This window comes from Bufo bufo, chromosome 7 (assembly GCF_905171765.1).
Source record: "Bufo bufo chromosome 7, aBufBuf1.1, whole genome shotgun sequence".
NCBI classification, from domain to species: domain Eukaryota; kingdom Metazoa; phylum Chordata; class Amphibia; order Anura; family Bufonidae; genus Bufo; species Bufo bufo.
The window spans coordinates 1,144,465-1,156,527 of record NC_053395.1 but is presented as its reverse complement, the minus strand read 5'-3'; the positions used below and the strand labels follow the sequence as shown (position 1 = coordinate 1,156,527).

The window sequence follows — 12,063 nt, the reverse complement described above, 5'->3', positions numbered from 1 at the left end:
ACAGTCAAAAGACTGAAAGTATTCCAGTGAGGGGATTTTGCTTATAAAAAATAATATATTTCATTGTGGTGCGAGTTGAATCGCAACAATGAAGAAAAATACTATTAAGGGACGAGGACGCGGTCGTGGTGGTGTCCGTGGAGCCTCTGTTGCTGGTAGAGGACGTGGCCGTTCGGCCCCAGGCGCACACAGTAGGGAACGAACTCCTCAACTAGCCGGCAGAATGTACCGCAATATCTCGTGGGCACAATGCCGCTCTTAGGATGGTAAGGCCTGAGCAGGTACAGGCATTAATCGATTGGGTGGCCGACAGTGCTTCCAGCACGTTCACCACATGGTCTTCCACCCAGTCTTCTGCGGAAAGCGCACAGGTGGCACCTGAAAACCAAGCCATCAGTCTGTCACATCACCCCCAAGCATATCAGGGAAACGGTCTGAGCCACAAGTTATGCAGCAGTCTCTTCTTCTGTTTGAAGACTCTGCTTCCAGGGTTTCCCAGGGGCGTCCACCTAGCCCTTCCCCAGTGGAGGAAGACATACCATGCACTGACGCACAACCACTTATGTCTCCAGATGAAGAGGACATGGGAATACCACCACAGCAGAGTCACCGACTCTCTGATGATGACGAAACACAGGTGCCCACTGCCGCGTCTTTTTGCAGTGTGCAGACTGAACAGGAGGAGGTCAGGGAGGGAGACTGGGTGGAAGACGATGCAGAGGACGATGAGGTCTTAGACCCCACATGGACTGAAGGTCGTGGCGATGACTTTCACAGTTCAGAGGAAGAGGTAGTGGTGAGACCGAGACAACAGCGAAGCCAAAGAGGGAGCAGGGGGCCAAAGCAGACGAGCCGCCGCCCCCAGAGTTCGCCTGCTACTGGACATCGCCAACAGGGACCCAGCCCCACAAAGGCAGCTTCAAAGAGTTCCCTGGCATGGCACTTCTTTAAACAATGTCCTACCGACAAGACCCGAGTGACTTGCACGCTCTGCCATCAGAGCCTGAGGCGAGGCATTAACGTTCTGAACCTCAGCACAACCTGCATGACCAGGCATCTACATGCAAAGCATGAACTGCAGTGGGGTACACACCTTAAAAACCAGGCACTCGCTGAGGCTCCCCCTGCTCCCTCTACCGCTGCTGCCTCGGCTTCCGCCTCGAGAGGAATGTTGCCACCTGCCAAGCAGCAAACAGAGGATGTGCCACCGACACCACCACCACCGCCACAGTCAACTAGCGTCTCCACTATATCACACAGCAGCGTTCAGCTCTCATATCTCAAACCTTAGAGAGGAAGCGCAAATTCCCCCCGAGTCACCCTCGAGCCCTTGGCCTGAACGCCAGCATTTCTAAACTGCTGGCCTTTGAAATGCTGTCATTCCGGCTGGTGGACACAGACAGCTTCAAACAGCTGATGGCCATGGCTGTCCCGCAGTATGTGGTTCCCAGCCGCCACTACTTCTCCAAGACAGCCGTGCCTTCCCTGCACATGCAAGTGTCCGATAAAATCAAGTGTGCACTGCGCAACGCCATTTGTGGCAAGGTCCACCTAACCACAGATACGTGGACCAGTAAGCACGGCCAGGGACGCTATATCTCACTAACTGCACACTGGATGAATGTAGTGGCGGCTGGGCCCCCGCCGGCGGACAGTTCCTTGGCGCACGTCCTTCCGCCCCCTAGGATCGCAGGGCATCATTCTCTGCCTCCTGTAGCCTCCTCCTCCTACTCGGCTTCCTCCTCCACTGCTTCCACCAGCTCATCCGGTCAGCCACACACCTTCACCACCAACTTCAGCCCGGGGTAAACGTCAGCAGGCCATTCTGAAACTCATATGTTTGGGGGACAGGCCCCACACCGCACAGTTGTGACGGGGTATTGAACAACAGACCGACGAGTGGTTTCTGCCGGTGAGCCTCAAGCCAGGCCTGGTGGTATGCGATAATGGGCGAAATCTCGTTGCAGCTCTGGGACTAGCCGGTTTGACGCACATCCCTTGCCTGGCGCATGTGCTGAACTTGGTGGTGCAGAGGTTCATTCACCACTACCCCAACATGTCAGAGCTGCTGCATAAAGTGCGGGCCGTCTGTGCGCTCTTCCGCCGTTCACATCCTGCCGCTGCTCGCCTGTCTGCGCTACAGCGGAACTTCGGCCTTCCCGCTCACCGCCTCATATGCGACGTGCCCACCCGGTGGAACTCCACCTTGCACATGCTGGAGAGACTGTGCGAGCAGCAGCAGGCCATAGTGGAGTTTCAGCTGCAGCACGCTCGCGTCAGTCGTACTGCCGAACAGCACCACTTCACCACCAATGATTGGGCCTCCATGCGAGACCTGTGTGCCCTGCTGCGCTGTTTCGAGTACTCCACCAACATGGCCAGTGGCGATGACACTGTTATCAGCGTTACAATACCACTTCTATGTCTCCTTGAGAAAACACTTAGGGCAATGATGTTAGAGGAGGTGGCCCAGGTGGAGGAGGAGGAGGAGGATGAGGGCTCGTTTCTAACACTTTCGGGCCAGTCTGTTCGAAGTGGCTCAGAGGGAGGTTTGTTTAAGCAGCAGAGGACAGGTTCACAAGTCGCCAGCCAAGGCACTGTACTGGAGGACGAGGAGGATGAGGTGGAGGGGGACGAGGATGACGCAAGTTCACAGCGGGGTGGCAGCCCAGGCCCATCACTGGTGCGTGGCTGGGGGGATACGGTGGACGATGACGATACGCCTCCCACAGAGGACAGCTTGTCCTTACCCATGGGTAGCCTGGCCCACATGAGCGAATATATGCTCCAATGCCTGCGCAACGACAGCAGAGTTGCCCACGTTTTAACGTGTGCAGACTACTGGGTGGCCACCCTGCTGGATCCCCGGTATAAAGACAATGTGCCCACTTTAATTCCTGAACTGGAGCGCGACCGTAAGATGCGCGAGTACAAGCGCACGCTGATAGAGGCGCTCTTGAGAGCATTCCCACATGTCACAGGGGAACAGGTGGAAGGTGAAGGCAGAGGAGTGGCAAGAGGTCGCCAACGCAGCTGTGTCACGGCCAGCTCATCTGAGGGCAGGGTTAGCATGGCAGAAATGTGGAAAAGTTTTGTCTCCACGCCACAGCTATCTGCACCGACACCTGATACGGAACGTGTTAGCAGGAGGCAGCATTTCACTAACATGGTTGAACAGTATGTCTGCACACCCCTCCACATCCTGACGGATGGTTCGGCCCCATTCAACTACTGGGTTTCGAAATTGTCCACGTGGCCAGAGTTAGCATGTTATGCCTTGGAGGTGCTTTCCTGCCCGGCGGCCAGCGTTTTATCTGAACGCGTATTCAGCACGGCAGGGGGCGTCATTACTGACAAGCGCAGCCGCCTGTCCACAGCCAACGTGGACAAGCTGACCTTCATAAAGATGAACCAGGCATGGATCCCACAGGACCTGTCCCTCCCTTGTGCAGAGTAGTCCTTATTAACTGCCTAAAACATGTCTTGTTGTGCTACGGGCCACTTCTTTATTTGATACAAATTTTATGAAACCCACAGTTGAATGAAACTCTTCTCTGTCTGGGCGCCGGGGCCTAACCAGATGAAAGTGGCCGGTTAAACTAACGGGTGACATGAAGCCATAACCTCTGCCATGCTACCTCTGTCTTCTGTCTGGGTGCTGAGGCCTAAGTCAAATAAAGCGGTCTTCTGCTGTGCTGGGGGATATGAAGCTAATCTCTGACCTCTCTCCTCTGTCTGGGTCCAAAGGCCTAAATCACTGAAAGAGGCCTTCTCCTGTGGTGTGTGATATGATGCCAGAATATGTGCTGTGGGGCCTCTCTCCTCTTCCTGGGTGCAGGGGTCAAATAAACTAAATTGTGGCCTACTCCTGTGGTGGTTGATATGATGCCTGATTCTCTGATGTGGAACCTCTCTCCTCTGTTTGGGTGAAGGGGTCAAAGTAACTAAATGGTGGCTTCTCCTGTGGTGGCTGATATGATGCCAGAATATGTGCTGTGGTGCCTCTCTCCTCTTCCTGGGTGCAGGGGTCAAAGTAACTAAATGGTGGCTTCTCCTGTGGTGGCTGATATGATGCCAGAATATGTGCTGTGGGGCCTCTCTCCTCTTCCTGGGTGCAGGGGTCAAAGTAACTCAATGGTGGCTTCTCCTGTGGTGGCTGATATGATGCCAGAATATGTGCTGTGGTGCCTCTCTCCTCTGTCTGGGTCCAAAGCCTAAATCACTGAAAGAGGCCTTCTCCTGTGGTGTGTGATATGATGCCTGAATATGTGCTGTGGTGCCTCTCTCCTCTTCCTGGGTGCGGGGGTCAAAGTAACTCAATGGTGGCTTCTCCTGTGGTGGCTGATATGATGCCAGAATATGTGCTGTGGTGCCTCTCTCCTCTTCCTGGGTTCGGGGGTCAAAGTAACTCAATGGTGGCTTCTCCTGTGGTGGCTGATATGATGCCAGAATATGTGCTGTGGTGCCTCTCTCCTCTTCCTGGGTGCAGGGGTCAAAGTAACTAAATGGTGGCTTCTCCTGTGGTGGTTGATATGATGCCTGATTCTCTGCTGTGAAACCTCTCTCCTCCATCTGGGTGTAGGGGTCAAAGTCTTTCAAAGTCGCCTTCTCCTGTGCTGATTGATATAAAGCTGATGGTTGTGCCATCTGACATGGTTGCCAGGGTCTGATTCAATGGGGGCCTACTCCTGTGGTGGGTGATCTAAATGCCTGATTCTCTGCTGTGAAACCTCTCTCCTCCGTCTGGGTGTAGGGGTCAAAGTCTTTCAAAGTCGCCTTCTCCTGTGCTGATTGATATGAAGCTGATGGTTGTGCCATCTGACATGGTTGCCGGGGTCCCATTAAATTGTGGCCTACTCCTGTGGTGGTTGATATGATGCCTGATTCTCTGATGTGGAACCTCTCTCCTCTGTTTGGGTGTAGGGGTCAAAGTCTGTCAAAGTCGCCTTCTCCTGTGCTGATTGATATAAAGCTTATGCTTGTGCCATCTGACATGGTTGCCGGGGTCTGATTCAATGGTGGCCTACTCCTGTGGTGGGTGATCTAAATGCCTGATTCTCTGCTGTGTAACCTCTCTCCTCCGTCTGGGTGTAGGGGTCAAAGTAACTAAATGGTGGCCTACTCCTGTGGTGGGTGATATGATGCCTGGTTCTCTGCTGTGGGACCTCTCTCCTTTGTCTGGGTGCTGTGGTCAAAATAATAGTAAGTGACCTTCTCCATTGGTGGGTGACTTGAAGCCTGATTCTGTGCTATGGGACCTCACTCCAATTAATATTGTTTTAATTTTTATTTATTTTATGTTAACTCATCATTTCCCTATCTACATTTGTTTGCAGGGGATTTAACTACATTTTGCTGCCTTTTGCAGCCCTCTAGCCCTTTCCGGGTGTGTTTTACAGCCTTTTTAGTGCCCAAAAGTTCGGGTCCCCATTGACTTCTATGGGGTTCGGGTTCGGGATGAAGTTCGGGTCGAGTTCGGATCCCGAACCCGAACATTTTTCGAAAGTTCGGCCGAACTCGTCGAACCCGAACATCCAGGTGTTCGCTCAACTCTACTCAGCATACATCAAACATAAACACTTCCAAAAATCACACAAATCCCTCCAGCGGATCAAAAGTTTAGTGGAAGTCCTTTATGACCGACCGCAAGCACAATTTGTCACAAGACCCTTATGAGGCCCCTGGGGAACCACAAAAAGGGAGTCCGAGCGGCGAAATGGGGCAGTAACCGACAGGTACACCCTTAAGCACGGACAACATCCAGAGAATGGAGAGCGCGCTCCTTGGGGTTCACCGGAGCGGGGGAAAAGGATGGCAGGACTATGTCCTCATTAAGGTGGAAGGCGGAAACCACCTTGGGCAAAAAGGAAGGGACAGGGCGCAGTACCACCTTGTCCTTGTGGAAGACCAAAAAGGACTCTTTAGACGAAAGGACGGTCAGCTCCGATACCATCCTGATAGAGGTGATGGCCACCAAAAAGACCACCTTCCAGGTGAGAAAGCTCAGGAAAATATTCCTCAGGGGCTCAAAAGGAGCCGCCTAGAGAGAAGACAGAACCAGGTTCAGATCCCAGGGGGGCAGAAGAGGGACATACGGAGGGACCGAATGCGCCACCCCCTGCAGGAAGGTCCTCACCGGACCTAGCAGAGCCAGAGAGCGCTGAAAGAAAATGGCCAGAGCGGAGACCTGACCCTTCAGAGAGCTTAGGGACATTCCCATCTCAAGACCCGACTGGGGAAAGGAGAGGACCACCGGAATGGAGAAATGAAAGGGAAAAACGCCTATCTTCTCACAAAAGGCAAAAAGGCCTTCCAGGTACCATAGTATATCCGGGAGGAAGCTGATTCCTGGCTTTGATCATGGTCTTCTTAAAGATGGTGGTCTCAACAGCCTCGCCGTTAAACTAAGTGGTTGTAAATTCTGGTGGAAGAGAGGTCTTTGAGACAGCAGGTCCTCCCTGAGAGGAAGAGGCCACGGAACGTCCGCCAGCATCCGAGTGTCCTCCGAGAACCAGGCGCGGCGAGGCCAATCGGCAGCGATGAGGATGGTCGGGATTCCTTCTGCCGCGACCCTGCGAAGAACCTTTGGGGTAGAGGCAGTGGTGGGAAGACATAGAGGAGTGCGAAGTCTTGCCATGGAGACACCAGAGCGTCCACCCCATATGCCTCCGGATCCAGAGCTCGGGCCAGGAACGTGGGAACCTTGTTGTTGAGCCTGGACGCCATCAAGTCCACGTTCGGGCGGCCCCAACGGCGACAGACGTCCTCTAATACGTCCGGATGCAGAGACCACTCTTCCGGATCCACCCTGTTGCGGCTGAGAAAGTCCGCAGTCCAGTCTTCGACCCCTGGGATATCCACTGCAGACAATATTGGAACGTGAGCCTCCGCCCACTGGAGGATCCTCTTCACCTCCTGCAGGGTTCCGCCCTGATGATTGATGTAGGCCATGGCTGTGGCATTGTCCAACTGGATCCTTACGGGAGACCAGTTAGGAGGGAGGTCTAATGAGACAGAGAGAGGAAAATTGCTCTGAGCTCCAATATGTTGATCGGAAGGCGGGCTTCCACTTCTGACCCCACCCCCTGAACCGTCCGAGCCCGGAGAACGCCGCCCCAACCTAGGAGACTGGTTTCGGTGGTGACGACTGTCCAGGAGATTGGGAGGAAGAATTTCCCCGAAGTCAGATTCTGAGGGGACAGCCACCACGGGAGGTTCATGCGAACCCAAGGAGGAAGACTGATCCGAGAGTCCAGACCCTTCAATGTCCTGTCCCAGAAAGACAGGATCGCCTGCTGCAGAGGCCGAGTGTGAAACTGGGCAAAGGGGACTGCCTCGAAGGAGGCCACCATAAGCCCCAGAACCTGCATGCACTCCCGGAAGGAGAGACACGGGGAATGCAGACGGCGAGACACCGTCTCCCCTATCCGTGAGAACTTGCAATCCGGAAGGAATACCCGGGCTGCAGTAGTGTCCATAATCATCCCCCGGAAGGTCACCCTCTGGGAAGGTTGGAGAGAGGACTTCGGGAAGTTAATCAGCCAGCCGAACTGTTGCAGTGTCTGAACAGTGATCCTGACGCTGTCTTCGGCCTGGGGACGAGAGGGAGCCTTTATCACAATGTCGTCCAGGTAGGGCAGCAGAGATATGCCCCTGGTACGGAGAAGCGCCATGATCACCGCCAAGATCTTTGTGAATACCCGCGGGGCTGTCGCCAGCCCAAAGTGAAGGGCGACGAACTGATAATGACGGTCGCAAATGGCGAAGTGCAGGAACCTGTGGTGAGATTCTGCGATAGGGACATGCAGATAGGCGTCCCGGATGTCCACCGACGCGAGGAACTCCCCTGGAAGTAGAGAAGCAATAACTGAGCGGAGGGATTCCATCCGAAACCTCCGCACCCGCAGGGACTTGTTTAACAGCTTCAGGTCCAGGACCGGACGCACTGATTCCTCCTTTTTTGAGGAAAGAAACGTTCCGGAGGTCTGGAAACGAATTCTATCTTGTAACTGGGAGTTACAATTTCCATGGCCCAGGCGTCTTGAACATGAGCCCTCCAGACATGCTGAAAGGAGAGCAGACGGCCCCCCACCGCAAGCGATGGGGGCGCCCCTTCAGGAGGAGGACTGCTTGGGAACCGCAGGGCTGGTAGAACTCCCCTGGAACTGTGCCCGCGGGCGCCAGGAAGGTTGAGGCTTAAAGGGAGGCTTCTTGTGGGAGTCCTGAGAGCCGCCGTAGGAGGCGGCTGTCGCAGACCTGGAGGAGGAGAAGCCCAGAAAGGACTGGTTTCTAGAGCCAGAGGGGCGAGCTCTGAAGGCGCGCTTGGATCTAGATTGGGGCAGGTGTGTACTCTTGCCCCCCGTAGCGTCAGAGATAATCTCATCCAGCTTAGCACCGAAGAGCCTGGAGCCCGCAAAGGGGAGGTTAGTGAGGGAGCGCTTGGAGGAAGCGTCGGCGTCCCAGACCTTCAACCAGACCTCCCTGCGCTGCGTGACCGAGAGGGCCGAAATCCACGCAAAGAGAGTGCTGACGTCCAATGAGGCCTCACAGAGGAATGTTGTCGCCTGGGACATCTGGAGGATGAAGTTTAGGGTGTCTGCAGAGGCATCCTGCTCCTCGAGGTCCTGATGATGGCGCTGCAACCACACCGAAAGCACCCTGGCTACCCAGGCCGAGGCGAACGTGGGCCGCAGACCTGTGCCCGCCAGAGAGAATCTGGCTTTGGAAAGAGTCCAAACGCCTGTCAACGGAGTCCTGTAGGGAGGACCCGTCCAGGACTGTATTCTTAGCCAATCTGGCCACCGGCGGGTCGACCTTAGGAGGAGAAGACCACTGCTGCACGTTATCTGCCGGGAAAGGATAAAGAGTATCCATATGCCTCGTAGCAGGAAAACTGTGATTAGGGCGTTCCCAAGCCTTAGAAAGGACCTTGGTGAACTCGCCATGAATGGGGAATATGACTGCCTCAGGTTTTCTGGAATGGAAGAGGGGGAATTCCTGGCTACTAGTAGAAGGAGGTTGCCCCTGGATGTCAAAGGTGTCACGTACCGCCGTGACCAAGTCTGCCACCATGGTGGAGAGCTTAGTTGAGGGTTTCCGGCTCCGTGTCCTCATCCGAGCCGGACCTTTCCCCTTCAGACCTGTAATCCCTGCGAGAGGGAGAGGCTGAACACGCCTCCAGGCGAGGGGGGAAGCAGAGTCATCCGAGGAGGGATGCTGCTGTGAACGCTGCCTCTTAACGGTCGAGCGTCCTCTGTGGGGGGCACCGGGGGGTGGAGCAGTACTAACCACAGGCACCACAGGCGGTGGATCAGTGGCCGCCATGCGTTCCATAAAGTCCTTGGCCGCGTGCGAGATTTGGGCCAAGTCCGCGGCCGCCCTAGCTATGGCAGAGGCCCAGGAGGGCTACGAAGGGGCGAAGGAGGAGGTGGATGATCCTGTCCCGAGGCAAGGCAAGAGTCACAGGAGCCTGTAACCGATAGTGGCAAGAAGCAGACTTTACCGACTCCCAGTGGGACCTGAGGTGTCGCTTTAGATTTTTGGGGGGCCCCAGGTCTTCGCATGATGGCGGCAATCCCGGAGTCAGGGTCTCCTACAGCTTTGCGGAAAACTCTCTGTCCTACCGTGACCTGTGAGGAGCTGGAGTAGCATTCGAGCATAGAGAGGCGCTGAGGCAAAGCGGAAGCGCCGGAGCTGACGCCATAGGCTCCGCCCCCCAGTCACGTCACAGATCGCGCGAAAAAGATTGCGGTAAAAAATGGCGCCCACCACCAGAATGCAGGGAACAAGAAGGAATCCCTCCTCCCTCTCAATCAGCCGACCCTCCCAGATCCACAGGTAAGCCCTAAAGAACCGTGTCACAGTGTGAGCATGTGGGGGGGGGGGGGGAGCTTGCAGGAGAGCCGATGTACTTATCTGAATCCTGCAGTCTTCACCCTCTGTACCGGACCAGCAGGGGGTCACCTCTTCAGTCATCTGGCACAAGGAGTGGCAGTGCACTGGATAGAGGGCAGGACTAGGTGACCCCGGATCTGGTAGGCCACCGGAGCTGCAGGTCGAGCCCGGTTCCACTTATCTTCTGGGGGGAGGGTTAGGGTTAGGGGAGGTAGCCGGGGACGGCCATTCGACCCCGGCGCTCGCTCCACTGAGAGACCAGGGACGCACCATGCGACCCTGCATCCTCTGTTTAGAAAAAAACAAACAGAAGAAAAAACTACAGGGACAACCCTGCTGGAGGTCCTCCTGTTGGAGCATGGGGGTATAGCCAGTGGAGGAGGAGCTGTTTTTTATTATTTGCATAGTGTCTCCTCCTAGTAATGGCCTAAGCTATACCCATGGTCTGTGTCCCCCAATGGAATGGGCGAGAAATCAATAAGAATAGTTTGACATGATCTCCCTGAAGTAAACCCATGCTGTTCTTCATCTTTCAATCCATGGGATTTTAGATGTTCCACAATCCTCTCCTTGAGTATGGTTTCCATTAGTTTCCCCACTATTGATGTCAGGCTTACTGGCCTATAGTTGCCCGATTCCTCCCTACTACCTTTCCTGTGAATGGGCACAACATTTGCTAATTTCCAATCTTCTGGGACAACTCCTGTTACCAGTGATTGGTTAAATAAATCTGTTAATGGTTTTGCTAGTTCACCGCTGAGCTCTTTTAATAGCTTTGGGTGTATCCCATCAGGCCCCTGTGACTTATTTGTAGTAATTTTAGACAGCTGACTTAGAACCTCTTCCTCTGTAAAGACACATGCATCAAAAGATTCATTAGTCTTCCTTCCTAACTGAGGTCCTTTTCCTTCATTTTCCTTTGTAAAAACTGAACAGAATTATTCATTGAGGCAGCTAATGGACATATATTTTTGCATCTATCCTGGATTTGGACTCTAATTTACGCACAGTCCAATACTATAGAGGCCAGCTCTAACTCCCACTCTGCATATATGGAACGCTATGATTTGAACATCCGGTCCTGACAACCATCTGGAGACATCACCTGAATAACTCCCACGGTTGGAGACTGTCCACAAGGCAACTAGAGACTGTACAGACAAGCGACCGCCAAACCGCATAAGTCGTTCCAGCTGAAAACTTGTAACAAGGTACCGCTGTATCCGACAATACAGCCAAGTGGGACGCCACTGTGTGCGCAAGTCGTACGGCACTTCAATTACCTCTAACTTTGCAATAAGGTTACATATGCATGGTGAAGTGTAATATACAAGTCAGCCTCTTTATGCTTAACCCTCCAGGCCGTTAGATGGAGCATCTTCACATTGGAGGAAGGATCCCTCTCTGGGATAGAAGATCGGGCCGCAGTGGGAGTTTCCAGAAGATCCCTCTCAACATCATCAATGCCACAGAAAACCATGCTCTGCATGGCCAGAATGGGAGTACTGTTATTTTCTTCTAATATTTTCCTCAGGACCTTGGGGACTAAAGGAAGAGGAGGGAAAACATATCAGTTTTTTTTCCATCCAGCAGTCCAGAAGCAGCTGGTTTCTGTCCCATACCTTACCCCGCATTGACCGAGCAGTCTTCTGTCCCATACCTTACCCCGCACTGACCAAGCAGTCTTCTGTCCCATACCTTACCTCACACTGGCCGAGCAGTCTTCTGTCCCATACCTTACCCCACACTGACCGAGCAGTCTTCTGTCCCATACCTTACCCCGCACTGACCGAGCACTCTTCTGTCCCATACCTTACCCCGCACTGACCGAGCAGTGTCCCATACTTTACCCCGCACTGACCCAGCAGTCTTCTGTCCCATACCTTACCTCACACTGACCGAGCAGTCTTCTGTCCCATACCTTACCCCGCACTGACCGAGCAGTCTTCTATCCCATACCTTACCTCACACTGACCGAGCAGTCTTCTGTCCCATACCTTACCCCGCACTGACCCAGCAGTCTTCTGTCCCATACCTTACCTCACACTGACCGAGCAGTCTTCTGTCCCATACCTTACCCCGCACTGACCGAGCAGTCTTCTGTCCCATACCTTACCTCACACTGAACGAGCAGTCTTCTGTCCCATACCTTACTCCACACTGAACGAG

At 54.0% G+C, this 12,063-nt stretch overlaps 1 protein-coding gene across 1 annotated transcript in view; it reads right to left on the bottom strand.

The window, feature by feature from the left end:
• LOC121008516 (TBC1 domain family member 10B-like) overlaps positions 1–12,063 on the bottom strand; it is a 959,042-nt gene that overhangs the window by 559,618 nt on the left and 387,361 nt on the right. The window lies entirely within an intron of this gene.